General features: G+C 42.9%; 1 protein-coding gene across 4 annotated transcripts in view; it reads right to left on the bottom strand.

The window, feature by feature from the left end:
• The window catches only part of DENND4C (DENN domain containing 4C), a 74252-nt gene extending 56826 nt beyond the window's left edge, over positions 1–17426 (bottom strand). For 3 of the 4 annotated variants that reach the window (XM_051643047.1, XM_051643049.1, XM_051643050.1), the window contains exons 1-2: positions 17274–17426; positions 3991–4131 (exon numbers count right to left, since the gene is read on the bottom strand). The gene's annotated coding sequence lies outside the window, so the exon portion shown is untranslated. The remainder of the gene's footprint in view (positions 1–3990; positions 4132–17273) is intronic. The other variant, XM_051643048.1, reaches the window with a different exon arrangement.
• Between the last annotated feature and the right edge of the window lie 7607 nt (positions 17427–25033).

Here is a 25033-nt window from a genome sequence, read left to right as displayed (position 1 = left end):
TAATCGCTTTTGTTCTAATTGCCTCAAATTTTGTCTCGTTTAAATAGATTTCCAGACATGGAAGCTAATACTTGAAGTCACTCTGAAAAGCAATGCAATCACAGGCTATACTTAGCAATCAAAAATTTAGACTCTTTTTTAACAAAAACACAAAATACAGTTAAGATTTACAATTCTAGCACACTTACATACCCACAGAGGCCTAAATTTAAGCAGTCTATGCAAAGACAGTCACCAATAATGCCATCTAATAACCAGAAAGCACTGAAGTATACACAAAGGTTTCCCAGTGAGTTTGCACTCCAGTTGCTTGACCACTTCAGCACATCCACACTATTACTGTTCACAGCAGTATGCCTCTTTGAGCCATCATCACTTTTAAGCAGAATCACAGAATCACAGAATATTAGGGGTTAGAAGGGACCTCCAAAGATAATTGAGTCCAACCCCCCTGCCAGAGCAGGACTAAAAAAACCTAGGGCAGATCACTCAGAAAGGCATCCAGACCAGTCTTAAAAGTCTCCAGAGAAGGAGAATCCACAATCTGTCTGGGCATCCTGTCCCAGTGCTCTGTAACCCTCACAGTAAAGAAGTCCTTCCTCATGTTCAGATGAAGCTTCCTGTGCTCGAGTTTGAATCCATTGCACCTCCTCCTCTCACAGCACACAAGTGAAAAGAGCTTGTGCTTGCCTTCTTGATGCCCAGCCATCATGTATTTATAGACATTAATTTGATCCCCCCCTCAGTCTTCTGCTCTCCAAACTGAAAAGCCCCAGGTCTCTTAGCCTTTCCTCATAAGGCAGGTGTTCCTGTCCCTTAACCATACCCTTAATCATTGTAGCCCTCTGTTGGACTCTATCAGGTAGATCCCCATCCCTCTTGAACTGAGAAGCCCAGAACTGGACACAATACTCCAAGTGAGGTCTCACCAGGGCCAAGAGGAGGGGGGGGAAGAACCTCCCTCAATCTGCTGGACACACTCCTCCTAATGCACTCCAAGATATCACTGGCTTTCTTGGCCACAAGGGCACGTTGTTGTCCCATGAATAACTCGTTGTCTACCAGGACTTCAAGGTCCTTCTCCATGGAGCTGCTCACTAGCAGATCACCTCCCAGCCCTCTACTGGTGCATGTTGTTCCTTCCCAGATGCAGGACTCTGCACTTGCCCTTGTTGAACCTCATTATGTTCCTCTTTGCCCAGCTCTCCAGCCTGTCCAAATCTTGCTGAATGGCTGCACAGACTTCAGGTGAATCAGCCAATCCTCACAGCTTTGTGTCATCAGCAAACTTGCTGAGGAGACACTCTGTCCTGTCAGCAAGGTCATTGATAAAGATGTTGAACAGGACTGGACCCAGCAATGATCCCTGGGGGACTCCACTAGTTACAGGTCTCCAGGTGGACCCGGCACCATTGACCACCACTCTTTGGGCTCTATTGTGTTGCCAGTTCCTAATCCATCCCACTACCCATTCTTTTATCCCACATATTCTGAACTTGCTCACAAGGATGTTATGGGAGACTGTGTCAAAAGCCTTGCTAAGGTCAAGGTACACTACATCCACTGCTGTCCCTGCATCTATCCATTCAGTCACAACATCATGGAATGCTACTGGATTAGTCAAACATGATTTCCCCTTGGTAAACCCATGCTGGCTACTCCTGACAAGCTGCTTCTTTTCCATATGCTTAGAAATGACCTTCAGAGTGAGCCACTCCATCATTTTTTCCAGGAATGGAGGTGAGGCTGACTGGTCTGTAGTTTCCTGGATCTTCCTTCTCGCCCTTTTTGAAGACTGGAGCGACACTGGCTTTCCTTCAGTCCTCAGGCACCTCTCCTGTTTGCCATGCTCTTTCAAAAACAATGGAGAGTGGTAGAGCAATAACATCAGCCAGCTGTCTCAGCACTCTTGGGTGCACCTCATCAGGCCCCACAGTCTTGTCCACATTCAATTTACATAACTGATCTCTGACCCACTCTTCATTGACTGGTGGAGAGTTTTCCCTCCTCCAGGCTTCTGCTCTTATATCCAGGGTCTGGAGCTCATAAGGGCTGGTCTTAGTAAAGACTGAAGCGAAGAAGGCATTCAGCAACTATGCCTTCTCTGCACCCTCTGTTACCAGGGCTCCCACCTCATTCAACAGTGGGCCCATATTTTCCCTTTTCTTCCTTTTACTACTTACACATTTGAAAAAGCTCTTTTTGTTCTCCTTTACTTCCTTTGCCAATTTAATTTCTAAGAAAGCCCATTTCAACCTAGACCAGCATGCAACTCCAGCTTAGGCAGTTCAGTTTGATGTGTTTGAGACATCAGAAATCAGACCTTGTGTGTGCATCACAGATTATTTAAAATTACTACAAAATGGAACACTACAATCTAGACTCTTCAACAAATAAGTTCAAATGAACAAATGAGGTTATTAAACACTTAAGATGTCATTAGCAAGACCTGAGGAAGTTACATGTCCATACACACACACACATATATATACACACCACAACAAAAGACAAGGTAAGGCAACATTATTTCAAGCATACCATTAGAACCGAACAGGATTAAAACAGAAAAAAATGTAGTCCACAGATTATTAGCCACATACAGGAACACAAGAAAAATAATCCCTATACTGCATTTAGAGACTATTTTTTTTTGTATGCATATCAACATCACAAATGACGAAATTAAATTACAGTTTGACTAAATCACAGGAGTATTAGAAAAATTAGAGTCACAAAAATAACTTCACAGACATGCAATTCCAAACCATGGGCTGTGGAATGATGTAACAGCGTGCTTCATATGAAGTAGGGGTGGTGAAGAATGAAGTGACTTTTGCAAATCCAGTATCAGACTGAGTAATAATTACTTAGCAATAATTCTCAAGTTTTATAAGCATACAAAGTTTGCCAGTAAGCATCAGTTTTGCTACTGAGGAGTCTTACAGCTTTTCAGTCACATTTGAGAAACAAATGGAGAACATTGTAAAATAATTTTGCCCTTAAACAACATTTTTAAATTATTATTATTATTATTTATTGTTATTGTTATTGTTATTGTTATTTTACCCTGAACTTTATTTGCATTCGCTATGTTTTCCTATCCTGTATGCAATTCCTTGGATTGCTGGAGCAAAAATTATCAGAGGAAGAGAGGAAACCAGCCACAAATTTTCAGCTTTATATTTAATAAGTTGGAATTATTTGGAAAACAAACAAAAGCCAACAACTACCAACTCAAGATTCCATTTAAGGAAGAAGAACTGTGCTTTTAGTCTGGTCTTTCCTGATTGTCAGCAAAACCAGTTACCATTGCCCCCAACAGTAGACAATGATGTTATGATACAAATGCTTGTATCAAACATAGCAAAACTTCCAGAAACAAAGTTTTGTGATAGCAATTTGAACAGCTACTTATGAATTATAAATAACTGCAAATATTGTTAGGATGCTCAGGAGTCTAAAAATGCTCATAAGATAAATCCTAAATGAAGAAAAAAAAGAAAAACAAAAACAAAACCAAAAACCAACTCCAGACTATCTCCTACCATAATCAGCAGCTCAAGTTTTCCTGTTGTACAGTAATTTCAAGTTGTCCAATAGTACAAAAATTGGAGCAGTTACAGATATGTGAGGCCAAAAACCAAATTCTGAAGTGACCTACAGAGTCTAGAGGAGAAGCAGCTGGGAACAATGAAAGCAAGTTTGGTACCAGTAAATTAAGCTCTATTGCCAAAGACAGAAAACAGAAATGGAAAAGATATGAGAACGGAAGAACGATAATCATCAAGCAGCCCAGCTACAGTCATTTAGTAAACCAGTTTAATCTTGTTTCATCGGTGTTGTACTCAAACTGTTCCTTCACATAAGAAAAGATGATAACTACCTTAGAGATTGCAAAGATCTCCAAGAAAAGAAATACTATAACAAAAGAAATAATAATTATCATAATAATTCTCAGAGCAAAGGAAGTACTTCATAAAACGCACTTACTGCCCCAGTTGCAAGCTTTAAAGGTTAGCCATGCTCAGTATTATGCAATGAGTGAAACATCTGCCGCGATGGAAACATTCTTTGTGAGACAACTCTTTCTGTAATTGGAAACTCCGTTGGAATAAAGCCAAATATAGTAGCCTGAAACAAAAACAAAACAGTGAAGAAAAAGTCAAGAGACAATAGCCCAGTAGTTAAGTGCCTTCTGGAACCTGCAGTCTGCTAGACTGCTTTTCCTAAGTTTTTTTAGTGCCTTTTTTTGTCTGGGTTGAGCCAGACTAGGTTTTCATTTTGAGAGGTAAAAGGAGAAAAAAAAAAAATGTTCTGCTTCCAAACCACCTGAGAGGTTACTCAAAGTAAGCTGTAAGAGTTTGAGGTATTTTCTTTCTTGTTGCTTTCTCTACTAAGCAGTGAAATAGTTAAGAATTAGTGTTGAAATTATTTTGCCAGAATCTCCAGTGACAGAGATTTTTTTGCCAGATCACAGAATCATGCTTTGATTTCATTTTTGTTAGCTCTCTACATTACAGCCGGCCATATGCTGCTTGAAATCATCTCCTAAGGGCTCTACAAATCCAGAGTGGTAAGCCCATACACTGGTTTGAGGAACACGATTTTTCTCAATTTAATCTTTTGGGAAAAACAAACACTGCAGGAAGATGTCATTCTTCTCTGTAGGTCACTCCATTGACAGCTTTATCACATCAAACACAGGCTGCCCCATCAACACTTTCTGAGCCTCTGAGTCTGTCCCCACCACACTGAACACCTTTCTCGACTATCAAGAAGATGAGTTCCATTTCTGGTTGGCCTGTGACACCAGCCTCAAATCACTTAAGTTTCCTGCCAGCATTTTCATTTTTTTTCAGCTGCTTTTCAAGCTTGGAGGAGCTTATTAACACTTCAGAAGTCTGTCTTTTAATCCTCTTGCCAACTCCCCATTAAGAAATTCTTTTGCCCAGATAGCTTTGAAAAGTCCAAACCATATGCTTGACAGAAGTTAGAATATCCATGCTGTTAGTCTTATGCTGCAGCAGTGAGAATCTTACAGGAGGGACTGTCCTTTTGCTCTTTATGCTGCAGCAAGTATACCATGATCTTGATCTGCAGTATGATTTTTGCAGTGACGGTTTAAGACGCATAAGTGCATCTGCAGCATTTGTGGAACGAGTGAGTGGGGGTCAAGCCTCCAACCCCTCCACATTACTCACTTTGCAGGTCACCTTGCAACAAAATTACTACAAACACAAATCACTGATAAAAAAGTCTGGGAAGGAGCATGTTCTCTGTATTGTCAAACACGTCAGCAAAACTTTCTAAAGAAAAGCTCTTTGCTTAGTACCTATACTACTCTTCCCATTCCTAGATAAAGCCTATTATAGTAACGGATCAGAAAAATCTAAGGAAGTGCAGTAACTATCAACAAGTGCCTCCCATGTGTCTTCTGATTTATTTTAAAGAGTAGTCACAACAGGACCCATGCAACGACACTGCAGCTCAGTCACAACTCCAACAGCTGAAACAAAATGGACCAAAGCCACCTAAGAAATAGTAAAGCTACTTAATATAAAAGTACAGAAATGGAAAAGCACTTGTAAATAAAAGTCTTCAAGTGGACAGGGGGTCTGTGAACGCATACACATACAGTGATTCAAACTCTTCATTATGCCTACAACTCTTGCTCCAGAATAAACTGAAAAATATTGCTTAAGTTTGTACCAACAAAGTTCATATTAATCACAGCGAAGAAAGTTTTGGCATTCTGTGGAAAATCTGACTTGTATTTTCTTGGGTTTTTTTTCTGTTCTGGGTTTTTTGTTGTTGTTTTTGTTTGTTTGCTTTTTTACTTGACACAACCAGAGCATCTGAGTTTTACAAAGAAACTCATCACAAAACCAAGAAAACTTTTTGTATACTTTGTATTCTGCAACATGTCTAAATAAACTTACATTTTACCCCTTAAAAGCCACTGGTTATCAACCCTTGCTTCCTGCAGTACTCATTTATATTCCTGAATACATATACATTCAGGAGTACTGAACATCTGAATCCAGTAAAGTCTGTATGTCAGTCTTCCGAGTGAACGTCAAACGTGCGATCATCAGAGTATTAAAATGATGTTATGCATTATATGAATTTCTGAAAAAAATAATCACTAAATATAACAATATATTAGTAAGGTACTACTCACACAGACAAATGTATCATTAAGTATTCTCCTCAAACACTAATAAAGCTGTCAAAATACAGAAGCCTGGGATTCTCCATTATGAAGCCTTATCACTCACCAGATGGCAAGATGTGAAGCTTGGCATCCCACATATTCTGATCCTTCTCCTAATATAATCTAATACTCAAAATATTGATACATTATTATTATTCGGCACACTGGTAGAGTTCTCAGACAAAATACGTGCAGGAAACTTTATTTTCTGGGATGAACCATACAGATATTAAACAGCAAAAGAAGTGCTTAAGTCAGATTATTGCTAAGAGCATACCAGTCTAGTTACAATACAAAGAGGAGGGAAAACTGTTTTTTTGGGTTTTTTTGTTGTTGTTTTGTTTGTTTGTTTGTTTTGTTTTGTTTTTTAATTTCATTGAATCCTAGGGGTTGGAAGGGACCTCAAAAGATCATCTAGTCCAACCCCCCTGCCAGAGCAGGGTCATCTAGAGCACATCACACAGGAACGCATCCAGGCGGGTTTTGAATGTCTCCAGAGAAGGAGACTCCACAACCTCCCTGGGCAGCCTGTTCCAGTGCTCTGTCACTCTCACAGTAAAAAAATTTTTTCGAATATTCACCTTAAACCTCCTATGCTTCAATTTGATCCCATTACCCCTTGTCCGATCAATGGTCAACACTGAGAAAAGCCTAACTCCATCTCCCTGACACTCACCCCTTACATATTTCTAAACATTGATGAGGTCACCCCTCAGTCTCCTTTTCTCCAAGCTAAAGAGACCCAGCTCCCTCAGCCTTTCCTCATAAGGGAGATGATCCACTCCCTTAATCATCTTTGTAGCTCTGCGCTGGACTCTTTCAAGCAGTTCCCTGTCCTTCTTGAACTGAGGGACCCAGAACTGGTCACCATACTCCAGATGTGGCCTCACCAATGCACAATAGAGGGGGAGGAGAACCTCTCTTGACCTACTAACCACACCCTTTCTAATGCACCCCAGGATGCCCTTGGCCTTCTTAGCCACAAGGGCACATTGCTGGCTCATGGTCATCTTCCTGTCTACCAGGATTCCCAGGTCCCTTTCCCCTACACTGCTCTCCAGCAGGTCAGCCCCCAACCTGTACTGGTACATGGGGTTTCTCTTCCCCAAATGCAAAACTCTACACTTGCCCTTGTTGAACTTCATCAGATTTCTCCCCGCCCAACTCTCCAGCCTGTCCAAGTCCCTCTGAATGGCAGCACAGCCCTCCAGTGTGTCAGACACTCCTCCCAGCTTGGTGTCATCAGCAAACTTGCTGAGGGTACATTCTGTACCCTCATCCAGGTCGTTGATGAAGATGCTGAACAACACCGGTCCCAGTACCGACCCCTGAGGGACTCCACTAGTCACACACCTCCAACCAGATTCCACCCCATTGACTACAACTCTCTGCCTCCTTCCTTTCAACCAGCTGATCCACCTCACTACCTGATCACCAAACCCATTCTTGATCAACTTATCTACAAGGATGCTGTGGGAGACGGTGTCAAATGCTTTACTGAAATCAAGATATACCACATCTACCGCTCTACCATCATCCATCCACCTAGTAATTTCCTCATAGAAGGCTATGAGGTTAGTCAAACATGATTTACCCTTGATAAAACCATGCTGACTGCTCCTGATGACCCCCATGTCCTTGATATGCCTAGAGATAGTGACAAGAACAAGTTGTTCCATCACTTTTCCAGGGATGGAGGTGAGGCTGACCGGTCTATAGTTACCCGGGTCCACCTTCTTGCCCTCCTTGTAGACTGGTGTGACATTTGCTATCCTCCAGTCCTCAGGCACCTCTCCTGTTACCCATGACTTACCGAAGATGATGGAGAGTGGCCTAGCAATGACCTCTGCCAGCTCTCTCAGCACCCTTGGATGCATTCCATCCGGACCCATCGATTTATGGATGTCCAGATTACTCAACTGATCCCTAACCCAATCCTCATCTACCATGTCAAACTCCTTCTCTATCTTGACTTCTTCTGGGGCTATATGAATCTGGGACTCATGGGGAAATCCTGCAGGAGTAAAGACAGAGGCAAAGAAGGCGTTCAGCATCTCTGCCTTCTTTATATCCTCTGTCACCAGGGCACCCACCTCATTCAACAGTGGGCCAATATTGCCTCTAGTGTTAGTTTTGTTAGCTAGGTATTTGAAAAAGCTCTTTCTATTATCCTTAACCTGGCTTGCAAGGTTAAGTTCCAAGGAGGCCTTAGCTTTCCTAATTGCCTCCCTACATTCTCTCATTTCAGCCAACATTACTAGCAGCCCCCAGCGTACCTGCCTATTTCTGGAGAAATACCCCTTCAGAAAGCCTAAAACTTACCTATGGTAGGATTCTTAAAGTAAATATAAGTATTAAGTTATACTCCCTCTTATGCAAAGAGAAAGCAATGTAAAAAGAAATGCTGATTTATTGTTTTAAATTGTGCCCTTCAAGCCATGGTCATTGCCTTCTGTTATTTACAACACCTATTTCTGTCATCATTTAACATGTGCGCTTGTCCTCCTATTTAAAATACTCTTAATGCATGCTTAATGTACTTTTTGAAACATAATGTTTTTGTTACATAGTGGGTTTTATTATTTTAATAATACATTAGAATTAAAAAACTGATTTCCTAAAGCAGGCTATCACTATAGTGGACATAATTCACAACTGTTAGCATTCCCAATTCCAATTTAACCATCTAGGAATGAATTAATTCAATTTACATAGAAGACTGATCTCATATTTTTTCAAAGTGCCTGAAAATTCAAACAGTTCCCAAAGTTTGTTCCCAAATGCCTTACACACCAGCACAGTCCTGATCCTGTCACCCTACCCAATGCTTAGTTGCTGAGGCACGCACAAAACATTTGAGACCCCTACATTCACTTCTCTGCACAAGGTGAAGTGGAATTCATAATTTCTCCCTTCGGGGAAAAAAAAAAAAAAAAAAAAGGCATGTAATGGCTGGGAAAAGGCACATGGGACAACACTAATGCAGTCAGAGGATTTACTGGAGACATGGGCTTTTTTGTAGATAAGTTGATCACGTATGGGTTTGGTGATCAGGTAGTGAGATGGATCAAGAACTGGTTGAAAGGAAGAAGTCAGAGAGTTGTAGTCAATGGGGCAGAATCTGGTTGGAGGTGTGTGACCAGTGGAGTCCCTCAGGGGTCGGTACTGGGACCGGTGTTGTTCAACATCTTCATCAACAACCTGGATGAGGGTATAGAATGTACCCTCAGCAAGTTTGCTGATGACACTAAGCTGGGAGGAGTGGCTGACACACCAGAAGGCTGTGCTGCCATTCAGAGGGACTTAGACAGGCTGGAGAGTTGGGCGGGGAGAAACATGATGAAGTTCAACAAGGGCAAGTGTAGAGTTCTGCATTTGGGGAAGAAAAACACCATGCACCAGTACAGGTTGGGGGCTGACCTGCTGGAGAGCAGTGTAGGGGAAAGGGACCTGGGAATCCTGGTAGACAGGAGGATGACCATGAGCCAGCAATGTGCCCTTGTGGCCAAGAAGGCCAACGGCATCCTGGGGTGCATTAGAAAGGGTGTGGTTAGTAGGTCAAGAGAGGTTCTCCTACCTCTTTATTCTGCATTGGTGAGGCCGCATCTGGAGTATGGTGACCAGTTCTGGGCCCCTCAGTTCAAGAAGGACAGGGAAGTGCTTGAAAGAGTCCAGCGCAGAGCTACAAAGATGATTAAGGGAGTAGAACATCTCCCTTATGAGGAGAGGCTGAGGGAGCTGGGTCTCTTTAGCTTGGAGAAAAGGAGACTGAGGGGTGACCTCATTAATGTTTACAAATACGTAAAGGGTGAGTGTCAGGGAGATGGAGTTAGGCTTTTCTCAGTGATGACCAGTGATAGGACAAGGGGTAATGGGTGGAAATTGGAGCATAGGAGGTTCAAGGTGAATATTCGAAAAAATTTTTTTACTGTGAGAGTGACAGAGCACTGGAACAGGCTGCCCAGGGAGGTTGTGGAGTCTCCTTCACTGGAGTCATTCAAAACCCACCTGGATGCGTTCTTGTGTGATGTGCTCTAGGTGACCCTGCTCTAGCAGGGGCGGTTGGACTAGATGATCTTTGAGGTCCCTTCCAACCCCTAAGATTCTATGATTCTATGATTCTATGATTTTTTCCTTTTTCCTGTATAATTTTTAACAGGTCTAGCACAGCATCAATACTCCATATAGACAAAAAAAGTAGGCATAAAAATGTAGTGATGTAATTTTGCACTTACCAACCTGGACAACTCAAATGCAAAGTATTTAAACTAAGATGTTCAGTACAGCAAACATACTAGTTAAGGATGAGATTTTAAAAGACACAATTAGGCACCTGAGGCTCAAAGCAGTTTCATGTCTCAGATTTGTGCATCATCTGGCTGTTAATATAGCTAGGAAAACAGTTTAAAATTAGAGGAGTGACTTATTTAATAAGATTTTCTTTTCCCTAGCAGAATCGGATTAAATAGACTATGGAGAGGTTTTGAAATTAACAGTGCAGACACTGCACATCTGAAGCTCACAGAAGAAAAGCTATAAATGTCTTTGTGCAGGATTTGTTCCATTTTCTTTAAAATAAGCTGAAATTCACATTAGTAGCAACATTCATAGTGAATGAGTCATAACCCAAAGGAATTTAAGGCTTTCACATGTAATTATCTTAAAAGACTGAAAAAGTTCAAAGCAGAAATGCAATAAAGTATACACATAAGAGTTTACAATGACACTGCCTTTTTAAGAAAGTATGAGTCACATACTGTGCCTTTTTTCAAAGCTAAACTTTCTGCTTGGTCTATCCAACCCTGAACAACATGCTCCTTCTTTATTATGCATAATGTAGGTTTGGTTTATTCCTAGAAGAACTGTACCAGCATAGCCAGCAGTGCACAAAAGAACTGTGCTCTTAAGAGACATAAAGGCATTCTGGTATAAGCCCCTGTGTAAGTACACCACTACCAGCAAAACCACTGTTTTGGTTTTTGAAAAGTCTGTGGCTTGTGATTTTCTTCTACCAGTACAACTTCAAGTTTGCCTACATGGTTTATCATTATTGGAAAACTTTACTGATATGATGATACTTTATCCACATCACAAAACATAAACAGATTTCCCATACAAGGACAATTGCTACTTAACACCTAAGGTATAACTAAAAGAAAAAAGAAAACAAAAGAAAAAACGCTAAGTAAGGATGCATCCCCAAGGTTATGCAAGAACTTAAGGTCAGAAGCAATTCATGTATTTCAGTAATGATGCAGTGACGCAAAAATTCACTTTAAGTCAAGTAAACACTGTAGGGGAGACATGTAGACTTGGCTTTTTCTGGTTGCATCACAACTTTGAGAAAACAGTAACATGTTTATGCAGTTAGGAAGTTTTCTGGTTTATGTCATGCTTATCCTTTAATATTCATGCATAGTGCTCCAATTTATTAACAATCCACTATACGTCACAGCAGTTCACGACTTAGATAGTTTACAAAATCTACTTGTATTCTTCCTCCTCCTGTCAATTTGAAATTTTATTCACTAGTGTTTGTGGGATCTGTTCAGAAGACTAAACTTAACCTCACATGGTTAGCTTTTCTAGGTTCCTTCTACCAGAAGTGGAAGAGGAGGAGCTTCAAATGACAACTGAGAGCAACTAACGTAAGGTTTTCATTGGAAATTACCCCCTAAGAAGTAAATGGTGGCTAACAGGGTAAGAAGCATACCCAGACTAAAATCAACTTCTGTCAATATCTTTCTTCAGTCACACCATTGGTAGTTTCAGAAGCTTAGCAGGTACAACACACATATTTCACACACATTAATAATTCCTCCAGCTATCCCTATCCTTGAAAGCATTTCCTCTAGCAAACACACAGCTTATTTATTATTATTTGTTTTAAGGAAACCTGCAAAAGATACTGTCTATGCCCTCAAAAAAACCCCACTCAGTGTGCTCTTCTGCCACTTACACCTGGATACCCAGCAGTTTATATTCTCATTACTTCATTCATTACTTCAAATGTTACTGGCAGAACTGAAGTGTCAAGAAAACAATGAAGGCAGAGTCACAAATCACTCCCTAGTCTAGATGAGCTGCTGCTGTTACTTCCAAGGACAACTGGCTGATCAACTAGTGAGAACTGGCCACACTGGTTTTCATATTTTGCAATAGTCCCATTCAATGATTAAAGTTAACCTGCTGCTGTGACTCAGCAGTTTACCTTCTTTTCCCTTTTTATAACTTTCTCTTAGACCGAGATGATTACCCTGTAGAAGTTTCAGGGTCTGCATTGATTTCTTGCTTTTTAGAAAAATTAATTAAATGCTTGAACTTATTTTTCTTCTTATGCTGCCCGCCAGTAGCTACTCTCTAGTTGTGGTTCTCTTTCTCCCAACTTGAACCACACTTTTTATCTCTTCTAAAGCAGAAAGATGTATTTTACACATTATACAGATGTGGCTGGAGAATATCTTACTCACAAGACTTCTACCTATGTCAGGTTTCTTATCTGGGTGAGAGTATAGTTTCCTCCCCAGAGAATAACAAAGAGGCCTGGAGCCATGTTATGTGACACCAAGAATAGCAGTACTGGGTTGCCAAACAGGGGAAGTGTAAAAAAAAAAGTCTTGCTTTCAGAAGACACACAATGCCTCAATATGAAAGGCTTACAAAGTGAAAGAAGAGTATTGAAGAATGCATCAGTGGCTAGACTTCAGTATAAGTATTACTGATGAAAGGCCATAATTCATTATAAAGGCAAAAGCTATCACCGAAATGTGCAGGTTTGGAGAAAAAGCAAATCCATGGGGTTCTTTGCCTCCCTGGTGAAAAATGGCTGAGTTTTGCAGTAGAGCTGCAATTCATTCACAAGTGGAAAACACTTTCATTTCAAGAGGAAGAAAGCTTTGGAGACCTGTAATTGTATCTCAGCTTTTGCTGCCAGAAGTGAAGAACTTAATTTGCAAGTCAATTCCTGATTTACACTATTTTAAACATCTTTTAGACAGAAAAACACAGGCTCTCGGTTGATGCTTGAAAAGCATCAAGTCTCTTTAGAGAGGTTTCTGAGAGTAAAGCAAAGGAACTGTAGTGTCACAAAATGTGAAGATGAAAGCAGTGTAAGGCAAAAACTGGCTCACTGCATTTAACTGAAACAAAGCAAATTGAATGTTTAACAACATCCAAGCAAACCTTTAGGCAAGAAATCATGAGTACATTTTTATCGTTCTCTTTATCAACAACCTTGAGTTTTCTGCTCTTGAAAAAAAAAAAAAGTTAAATCAAAGAGTGACACTGAAACAGAGAACATTATTATAATCTCTGCTACTCCAAAAACTGTTTTCAAATTTTCTGTCTGCCAAAGCGAACAGTAAACATCAAGACTACATCTATATCCTTCAAGTGCCTGTAAGCAGAAACAAAGGACTAAGGTGAGATACTAAGCAAAACAAATATTTCTGCTCTATTCCAGTTTCAAACGCAAACATTAGAATGAGTAAGCCTGTATATGCACATTTTGTGACAGATGTAGTCACAAGAATAACTAGACACAAAACAGTCACACTCCAACAGAATCTATGTTGCAGTCCAGAAAACATCTTCAAATAACTCACCTCATTTCTAACAACCATTTGCACAGAGGTCAGAGTTGTGGGCTTTTATGTCCACAAATTTGCATAAAGAACTCACATTATCATCAAGGGTATGGTGTATTTCCTACACTACTTTTTTATCCAACAGGAATACAGAATACAATATCAAAAAAATTGATACAGCATCAATTTTTGCATAACTGAGGGCAACCATTTTGACAGAGGGGTGATTTTCGTAGCAAGTCAGAAGCTCAAGACTAGATGAAAAATACAAAGATGTTAGTTTACAGTCCAAAGCACTACAGGAGTCAAGCAGATCTCATGCTGCCACAGTGCAACAAACTGATTTTCATTTTACAGATTTGAACAAGCAGTAATGGACAACCATCTGGCATGTTGCATGGGAAGAAATTTAATAACTATGACTATGATCCCAAGAATCTATTTTAGAGGTCACCTAGAGCAAGATATGCAGTATCTTGAATGCTATTCCAAGAAAGCAGTGTGCTGAAGGTGTAATCGATGCCTTGGGAAGACCAGCAAGCACAGCACAAAAAAAAGTTCTATCAGAGAGATTTCTATAGTGCAAGCTACCTTTAAGCAAGAGGATGGCAGATTTAGAGGTTACAGGTGCTTTTTGATGTTATTTTCATCAGAAAGCTAAGTTAACCAGAAAAGGAAATACTGCTACATAAAACCAGTAAGAACATGGAACATCCTAGTCTTTATGCATGCTGCTCTGTGCCTATGGCTACCACTGAAATTTATCTGAAGACTGAACAAATAAAACATCTGATCTTACATAACAGTCAGAAGTCTAACTTACCTTCCACTTGTAACTGTGGCAATATACATTTCCTACCTCATTCTACCAAGACTTTTTTTTCCTATTGTATTTTTAAGCAAACTCAGACACTTACCAAGGCTAACACTGGAACTTATTTGTCACTAAAGTGTATGGAGATTGATTCCAAATGAAGTTCCCCATTGGCCAATGGCAGACCTCAGAAGGAACAAAACTTAAAAAGATACTGTTTCAAGCTCTGTATTTCAACAATATGTAGCACTGCTACTCCAAATGATAATTCACACATGTTCAGTCTGAAGGATGTTATCCACACTGTCACTTGGATATCCCAGTTCTACCTCAAGTCAGATCATTTTCATAAAAAAAAATATAAAAGCTGATCAGAAGGAAATCCCACACACAATCTTCAAACAAGATAACAAAGATTTAAGACATGATCCAAGAAGATTCCATTAATTTAATTTGGGCCTCAGTGAGCCCAACATTAATCTAAGAAGAAACAGCCAAAATAAACATTAAAACATTAAACTTATGGATAAGTATTGAAAAAAATGCCCATCTTAATTTATAAGATTTTTTTTTCAATCCAATTTTTGAAATTTTAGCAGTAATAAGTGTCTATGTGGGCCAGTAGCCATTTTAACATATAAGTCTGAAGTCATGTAGGCAAGCCAGTATTTACATTTCTGGTTTCTACTGAACTCTTTAATTGCACCATTCAAGACAGGATGCATCATTAGCATTTCATGTCCACTGGAATGCTAAAAAGCAGCCTGTCAGCCAATTATTTTAAAAAAAACCAACAACCAAACAAAAAAACAAACCTTAAAAAGAATTACATTCACATTTAAAATAAAACCATTATCAAGCTATCTAGCAGGTTAGGGTTTGTTTTTTTTCAGTCTGTGTCCTGTGGCTAAGCATTTGAAAAATACATGCTAGCCTGGTTAGGAGTCTGGTCAGTCAGTTAAGCTTGATTGTGACTGTTTTTCACAAAAAATTACAAATAGAAATTATTTCATTTTCCAAACAGGTATTAAGTAATTTTTATTCCATCATTATTTTTTCCCTGAAAACACAGAGGATATTTATCTGCCTTAACTTATAATATATTAGCCTAAAAAGAGTGATATAAAAACTTGCTACCTTTGTGTTTAGTCTACACAAGAACATAGTCAACAAAAATAACTAAAACTAAATAATTTTCCATCTACAGGCTCAAATTTAGCTTGGTTAAAAAAATTATAGTAAGTCAAGAAACTACTACAGAAGTTACACTAACACAGTTTACAAAGAAAAGGAAGGAAAATTAAATGTCCTGTTTGTTTACAAGCTAAGCCCTCATGCAGATCTAAAGTTTAGCCACAGGCTTTAAGTTTGAAATCAGCACAACTGACCATGTTAGCAACAGGCTTGATCTTAATAGCAAAAGAGAAAATTGCATTAAAAAGATTGGTGTATAATAGGCATTTAATACATTTTTGTTTGTTTTTTGCATCCTTTCTGAGATTGCAGCAGCAATAATAGGTTAAGTTGTGCTCAGAGTCTTTGGAAGATCCTGTCTGGCACTGACAGCACAGCTAATCAGCTTAAATCACATCCAAAGTTTCTGCAATTATTTTTCCCTGATTTGACATACGAAGCCCCTAGCACATCGTCAGATCCTGATGCTACACAGATTACCTTATCACGCAGCAAAGACAGATCAGGCATCCCCTGATGATAGCACAGGTTGATTAAAGTTATAGCTCCCGGTTTTTTGTTTTTGTTTGTTTGTTTGTTTGTTTTGTTGTTTGTTTGGTTGGTTTTTTTCCTTTTTTTTAAATCTGCAGAACTAACAGATGTTTTGTAGCATCTTACTGACACGATCAGCTCCCAAAACACAGCATGACTATTAGTAACGGTGCCTTTATCAGGGGGTTGCGGGGTGGGGGGAGGAGGGACCACCCCCTCTGCCAGCCAGGGCACCGCTGCTGAGCATCGCCCCTCCGGAGGCAGCCCCGGCAGCCCAGCAGCTCGCCTCCCCTCCGCTCCTCGCAAGGGTTAAACGCACTGACGCCGGAGCCTAGGGGAGGAGCCGGGGCACGAAACGGGAGAGAAAAAATGGAGAAAAAAAAAAAAAAACCAACAAGCAGCAGCCAGCAGGAGGGAGCTGCCCCGGGACTCACCTGCGGCGCCTGCCACCTGCGGCGCCCCCCATGGCGGCCGCGCCGGGCCGAGCCGCCCGGGCAGCCTTCTGCTTCCCCAGAAACGGCCGCGGCGGGCGGGAGCAGGGCACCCAGCAGGAATCATGCTCATAATTAACATTTAAAAGCCCAGAAAGCGCCTCGGTCCCGGCCGACCCCGGCTCTGCGAGGAAGGGATGGAAGGAACAGAGGAGTCCTTCCCAGGGGCTGACTCGGCGCCAGGGGAGCACCCCAAACCTCCTTCCCTCTCTAGTGAGGAGGGAAGTTTCCTCCGGAGGTGGAAAAGGAGAGGGAAGGGGCTGCGGACCCGGGAGGAGGAGGAGAGGGGGTGCCTCGCCGCGGCGCCAGCTTCGGGCCGGGCCGCGCCCCGAGGAGCGGGCGCTGGAAGGCGGGCGAGGCGGCCGGTCGGATCGCGCCTGTCAGGCCCCCTCCCTCCTGCCTCCCTCCTTCCCTGCCGCCTCCCCCTTCCCGCGGCCGCTCACCTGCCCGCCGACAGCCCTTTCCCCGCGCCCCTCGTTGGCCCCAGAGCTCACAGCGCTCCCGGCACGGAGCTTCTTCCCGAGCCCGCCGCCTCCTTACGAGCCGCCTGACCCGCAGCCGCTCCTGTTTGGGGAGGAAGCGGCCACCATGTTACTTTCTCCCCCGCAAACGCCTACAGGCGCGTCCAGGGCCCGCCCCGAAAGGAGGCGGCGGCGGCGGCCCGGGAGCGGAGCGGGGAAGCGGCGGGCTCGGAGGCGCCGCTGCGGCCAGGGGGAGCCCGCGGGCGGCTGCCGGGCTGCGGCGGGGGGCGCCGGGCGCCCCGTAACCTTCAGCGGCCCGGCCCGCGGCCCGGCTGCCTGGGCTCGGCGGCGGGGGGTGCGTGAGAGAGGCGAGGGGCCCGGGGGGAGCCCGAGGCCGGCGGCGGGGTGAGGGGTGACAGACTGTGCGGTGCCGTCCCCGGCGGGTGCAGGCCTGTGGCCCGGCCCGGCCTTCTGTGAGGTGCTGGGTTTGTAGCAGAGTAAGTAAAGACATAAATAGGAGCCAGAAAGGGAGCTCGGCAGGTCGCTTCAGCCGTCTGCCCAGATAAGGCTGATGGCTTCGTAGGTGCTTCTCGGCACCCCAGTAGTGCTCGGCTGATTTTCTGTAGGGAGGAAATCTGCAGGGGTATAGGCGGGCTCAGAGGGCTGTGCCCTTGGAAGGCCCGTTCTGCTGAACTCGTGAGGGAGCGGTTGTGTCAGCTGTGTCTGAGCCAGTTCTGTTCAGGATCTTTATCGATAATCTGGAGGCAGGCGTTGAATGCACCATTAGAAGGTTTGCTGACGATACTGAGCTGAGAGATGCTGTTGACTCTCTTGAGGATCAAAAGGGCTTCCAGAGGCATCTGGAGAGATTGGAGCATGGAGCAAACATTAATGGCATGAAATTTAACAAGAACAAATACCAAGATTCCGCACTTGGGGGAGCAGAACACTGGACACAAGTACAGGCTAGGAGAGAAGTGGCTGGAGGGCAGCCCTGCAGGAAGGGCCCTGGGGGTGGCTTGTGTTCACCACAGGCTCAGTGTGAGTCAGCCCTGTGTCCTGCCACCCACCAGGGCAACCCACATCCTGGGGTGCATCACAACACAGCGTGACCAGCCTGTCAGGAGAGGGGATTGTCCTGCTGAATTCAGTGTTGGTGCAGCCTCACCTCCAGCACTGTGTGCAGCTCTGGGCCCCACAAAATTAAGAAGGATGTTCAGGTACGTGAATGTGTCCACAGGAGAGCAACAAAGCTGGTAGAAGAGAGGGATGCTCATCTGGCAAATAGGGATCCAGAAAAAGTGGAGGCATTTAATGGGGTTTTTTTGCCTTAGTTTTTAATCCTAATGATAGATCTCGGGCTGCCTGATCCTCTTGATTCCTGGGAAGACCCAGGAAACTACAGACCTGTTAGTCTAACCTTAATATGTGGAGAAATTATGGAGAAGATTCTGGGTTTGCCTGGTTTGGAGATAGGGAGGTTGAGGAGTGACCTCATGGCTCTCTGCAGCTTCCTAAGGAGGGGAAATGGAGAGGGAGGTGCTGAGCTCTTCGTACTGATAACGAGTGACAGGATCCATGGGAATGGTTCAGTGTAGTGCTTGGGGAGTTGTTCATGGCAGCTCTCAGTGTCTGACCCCAGAGCTGCTGGAGGATTTTAACCCAGCCCTGCCAGCTGCTGGCAGCTGGGGCACCCAGGGGGCATTGTCAAAGGAGCCGAGGTGAGCTGGGAGGGCACACCTCACCTTGGGCAGCTGGGAGGGTTTCCTTCTTAAGCAACCTGGGCATTTCTTCCACCCCTCCCTGGGCCAGCCCATGACCATGACCTCTATTTCCTTTCTTTTGTGACACTCCTTGCTGCAGTGCCAGTGAGTGTGAAAGGCTTGACATCCCCAGCTGCCCCCAGCCCATGGTAGCACGTGGAGAGCATGGCCATGGAGCTGGAGGACTGCTGTCTACTATGCCTGGACAGCTGGGATGAGGTCAGGCATGTGATGCCATGCCTCCACAAATTCTGCTACCCATGTGTCATGTGGTGGTCCAAGATGAAACCCGAGTGTCCTCTCTGTGTTTCTCTCCATTGGTGTGCACACCTCACTCGATGTGCACAGACGATGACTTTAAGGAGCATGTTGTCCCACCATCTGCGGCATCATCAGTCATTGGCCAGCAGGCAGGAGGAGCTCCTGGCCATCCCGCTGCCCACAGCCCTGCATCACCCCCACCACAGTCTGCAGGGATGGTGCCCAGGGCTTCTCTGGCTGGCCTCCAGCCCAAAACCTGGGCATCCCTTTTCCAGAACCACCCTGCTCTCCTCCAGCTCCTTCTGCCTTGGCTGTGTCAGGAGCTGAGACTGGTGTTTGGAAACCGGCATTCACGGGCAGCCCTAGGGGAGAACCTCATCGTGCCCCTCCTGGTGCTCTTTGGCCTGGATGAAGATCTGCTGGTTGTGTTGATGGGGGCTTCCCTCAAAAAACTCTGCCCAGGGGAGGGAGGGCAGCCCCGGGGCTGCTGGCCCTGCTGTCTTCTGAGGAGGGTCTCCCACACCTGGCCTGGCCACCTCCGGCAGCCCTGACACAACCAGTGCAGACCACCTCTCCAGGTCCTAAGCAGCTGCTTTTCCTGGGGGTCCCGCTCCCCCTCCCTCTGCCCATCTTCCTCTGTGCGGGGAGCAAGAGCCCTGGGAGGAGCCTCGGGAGGGGCTCCAGGTGTAGCCCCAGGCTACCGCGGCACAACCATCTGCTTTCAGCTGGGGCAGAGAATGCTCCCCTGCGGGGCCACAGCAACCCTTGAAGAGGAGGGCCAGCAGCCCTGAGCCCTCTTCTCCAGTGGAGAAGGGGTCACACCACTGGAAGCACTGAAAGAGCACCCCAGAGGATGCTGAAACCAGGGCTGAGCCAGCAGATGGTGTTTTGGCCCTGTCCACAGAGGGCGTCTGTGATAAGCTTTCTTTAAGCCCATGGGAATAAAAATGCCTTCCCTTTACAGATTGATGACTGAGCACTTGCTAGTTTCTTCATAGCTGCTGGAGGGTTTCATTCCTTAATCCTATAGTTTGTTCCACAGTCATCTGAATTTTGGGCATGCCATCAGAGACCACTTCATCTTCTCTGGCTTTTGGAATTGACATACGGAGTAGGAGTTTTGTCCAGAAAGTGGGTGATGAAAGTTAACAAAGGGATTGTTGTCTGATGTCAAGAGGAGTTCTGCTAATCATGATCTATTAAAAAATTTCTTGAAGTAATGCTGTCAATGCAACATGTGGAAGATCCTGATAATTGTTTACTTTTGAATAGCTGTATAAGACAGAAATCTCTGAGTTCAGGTGTTTTAATTTCAGTTTATTCTCTCAGACTTTATGATATGAAGTGGAAAATTATTATTACCGTGCTATTTCTGGCTTAATAATTTAATCAGTGGTACACAGATACAGAATAAACATACAGTCATTGTCATACATAGCTTCAGCTTAAAACATGTATCTGTTTCACTTTAATTAAACATGTAACTGTAATTGACAACTGTTTCAGCAAACCTATCTATCTGAAAACCCCAATTTTGTCTGAAAGTTTCATAATTTCAATCCTGTCTTGAACAATTTCTCTAGTTGTTAGTGTAATATGAGAATAAAACAGGCTTTATTTTTTGGAAAGGTCTTTATGAATACCAGCAGGGGAGCAGAAGGACCCCTTTCTATAAAGGGATCTACATTCCTATTTAACAAATTAACATATGCTGTTTAAAATATTGGCTGGAATTCATCAATATTTTGCTATTATTCATTTTAAAAATTAAGTTGTCTCAATCTTTTCTGTATAAAACTTAGCACATTTTTAAAAAAATATTTATCCTACTAAGGCTTTCTCTGTTTACTTTTCTGGAAGCATTGTGTTCCCTTTTCCTTTAAAAGCTTTCAGTTACAGTCTCTCTGTGTCCAGCTTAGAAGATAATGGGTCTTAGAAATGGTTTCAAAATGCTTATGGTTCCCTCAAGTATTATCTCTTACATGAGTCTTCAGGAGCTGAAAAAGAGAGGTTACTCTGGCTAAAAAGGATTCAGCATGGCACCTCTTGGTTTTGGCAACCCATAGAAAATGGAGAGAGTATCCTAGTGATTCAAATTAAACAGAAGATGTCGATAGCCTGGGGCAGAAATGCCTATCAGTCTTTGGGGAATACTGTGTAAGCAAAATACCTATTACTATTTTATACCGGATAGGGCAATGTTATTGAAAATAGATGTATAGTTTAGTTTAGAGATATTATTTCAGCTGATTATACTGAAAATACATGGAGGAGATGTCTTACAAAGAAACTGAAGCTTTGTAACTTGCTCAGTTATCAAAAGGTCTGGGTTGACTTGATTAGAATAAATAAGTAGCTTCACTAAGAGTAAAATAGGACCTTTTAATTTACAGAAAACCACCCAGAAGTAATGGCTGGAATATAATGCCAAACAAACTCACATTTGAAATAAGACATAGTTCCACACCAGGTAATAATAACCAATAGAACCTACTGAAAAAATGGTAGATATTTAACTTCAGGCAGCTTTTCTGGGAAGCATTGTTTACTCTTGTGTAGTCTAAAGAAGACAATAAAAGCTAATTATTTTTCTTGGCTTCAACATCTATGATTAACTCCAACATTTAGCTCATTTATTGTCAAAAATAGAGATTACCCAACTACCCTTTCATTGGTCCTGTGAGGACTGATTGGAAGTGTGTAACACTGAGCAAAATTAATTTATTTTATCTATCCTTAACTGAAAGGTAAAAAGGTAGATGCAGAAAGCTTTGTCAATATTAAGAGTATGTTCCTGGTTAAGTTTCACAGATACTGTTGGAAATTACCATGGTCTTAGAAAACTGAACAAAATAGAAAAGGAATGAAGGCAAGTAAACATAAATGTCACTATATTGCTGTTTTCATATAAGAATTAGCAGACCAACAATTCTTAAACTAGTGAAGTGCAAAGTGCTTTCTGAGAATGGAGCAGGGAGGTGGCTGGGGAGTAGAGCTTTTGTGAGGGTCTCTGACTGGGAACCCAGGCATCAGTTGCTCCTCACTGGGCATGTGTGTGGGGCAGGTTTCCTGAGAGTTAACCACAGGACTCTGCTGCTTGACTGTAGCTTTCTTACTCCTTTTCTGTCCTCTGGTTCTACCCCTCCTCTAGCCACTTCTTCTCCATTAACCCTTGTTACCTAGCCTCATTGACAGCCAACCGTCCTATTCTGTGAGGATGCATATGAGGGGGAAAGCTTCCTATTAAACAGTTCTCATGCTAGGATCTTTGATTACATACTAATGCAGATGAGGTTTAGTATGTCTGCAGAGGCAAATGTCTTAAGACAATCTGAGACCCATTAACCCAGGTTGTGATTCCACAAACACCCTGAGCCAAAGGAGGAGGCCTCCGTCATGTCCTTCTTTTATGCTGGCAAGACAGTTCATGTCCTTGTGGGGTGAATAAAGCTAGGCAACTAACATATTTGAAAACAAACAAACAAACACCAAAAACCAGCAGACAAGCAAACAAACAAAAAACCCAACCAAACAAAACCCAACCAAACAAAACCCAAACAAAAAAACCCCAACAAAACAGGTTGAGTTTTCTTGTGGCTTCACAAATGCTTTTGCTAGTGAAAGAAAGGCATCAGCAAGGGCATTCCTTTCCCAAGCTAGACAGTTAGCTGAAGTGAAGGAGTCCTTCAGAAAGTCCCTCTGAAAAGCGATGCAGGTCTAGCTATTGTCAAAGCAAGTAAGAACTGTTGGAAGTATGGCACAGCAGGTAGAGCTGCCTTATCCAAACTGTTTTCTATTAAAAAAAAAAATGAACAATTTGTACATGGAGTTAATGAACTTAGAAGCTGAGACCACTGTTAGAATTTTAACCCTGGAAGCACCTACTCAAAATCCTTCTCTTGAGGGGAAAAGTCACTCAGTGAGAATAACGGCGTTTGATCCTATGTTCCAGAGCCTATGTAAATACAGCAAATGGGTGTGTGTGTGTTTGGGTGCTGGGGTTTTTTTTCCTTTCTCAGTTCCTTTTTCATTTACTAAGAGCTTTACAGGGAAAAGGTTATGAAATCAGATGTGAGAATAGACTGAGGGCAGGAGCTGGTTTGTATGTAGAAACAAAACATCTGATGCTGTTTTAGCAATTCTCTTTCAGGGCTCCACAGGTAAACAGCTAGATGAATGCCAACTAGGCCTTTTAGTTTCACAGCTAATGATGTTTTCATCTGAACACAAAAGCCTGCAGCATTCCACGAGACCTCTCTGTTCAAGTTTTGTATCTCCTGCTTGAAAAAGGTGGGGGGAATTACATTGTAATATATTTCTGACTTCAGATGAGTGAGAAACTAGGTAAGATATCTCCCTACCCAAGTTTTATGTCATTGGCTGAGGAGTGACTCACCCTTTCATCTTTCTGAAGTAAACAGATTTCTCTGCAGTTTACCATGGGTGGTGGTTTCAGTCATGACCTTAGAGGCTTGTGTTCTCTCTGCTCTTTTCAGGAGGGGAACTGCTCATTGTATTTTTTTTTTTTGCTGAATCTTTGGTACAGTTTTGCACTGCTTTACTGATTTTATTATGTGTCACATAACTAAGCAACAGCCTAGGTATATCATCAAATCAGGGGTATTTGGTGGTGAAATGTGCAGATATGTTCCAGATGCATGCTGTTCATTTATATCTTTTGAGGAAACAGCAAAAACTAGTATGTCACAATGACACAAGAAGTACACACAGCCACTGTATTCTACTCTTTTTCCCCTGGGCTTTTAATCTACCATTAAAAGAGTCTTTATCTATTGACTAAATAGATAAGTGGTCTATATCTATTCACCCCAGGTGAGCTCCAGTAGTTAGTTACAGGTCTGCAGCTGGACCCTGCACCATTGACCACCACTCTTTGGGCTCTGTTGTGTTGCCAGTTCTTAATCCATCTCACTATCCATTCTTTTATCCCACATATTCTGAGCTTGCTCACAAGGATGTTATGGGAGACTGTGTCAAAAGCCTTGCTAAGGTCCAGGTAGACTACATCCACTGCTGTCCCTGCATCTATCTGTTCAGTCACAACATCATAGAAGGCTACCGGATTAGTCAAGCATGATTTCCCCTTGGTAAATCCATGCTGGCTACTCCTGATAACCTTCTTCTCTTCCACATGCTGAGAGATGACCTCCAGAATGAGCCACTCCATCATCTTTCCAGGGATGGAAGTGAGGCTGACTGGTCTGTCATTTCCTGGATCTTCCTTCTTGCCCTTTTTGAAGACTGGAGTGACACTGGCTTTCCTCCAGTCCTCAGGCACCTCTCCTGTTTGCCATGATCTTTCAAAAATGATGAAGAGTGGTAGAGCAATAATGTCAGCCAGCTCTCTCAGCCACTCTTGGGTACATCTCATCAGGCCCCACGGACTTGTGCATGTTCATTTTACCTAATGATCACTAACCCAATCTTCATTGACCAGTGGAGAGTTTTCTCTCCTCCAGGCTTTCTCTCTTACTTCCAGGGTCTGGGATTTCTGAGAGCTTATGAGTAAAGACTGAAGCAAAGAAGGTATTCAGTAACTCTGCCTTCTCTGCATCCTCTGTTACCAGGGCTCCCACCTCATTGAGCACATTTTCCCTAGTCTTCCTTTTACCAGATGTAGCCCTTCTTGTTCTCTTTTACTTTACCAGGTTTAGTTCTAAGAGTTCATTTAGTTCATTGACCTTCCCTTTTGCCTTC

This window comes from Apus apus, chromosome Z (genome assembly GCF_020740795.1).
Source record: "Apus apus isolate bApuApu2 chromosome Z, bApuApu2.pri.cur, whole genome shotgun sequence".
Classification (NCBI taxonomy): domain Eukaryota; kingdom Metazoa; phylum Chordata; class Aves; order Apodiformes; family Apodidae; genus Apus; species Apus apus.
This window is presented reverse-complemented; position numbering and strand designations above follow the sequence as displayed.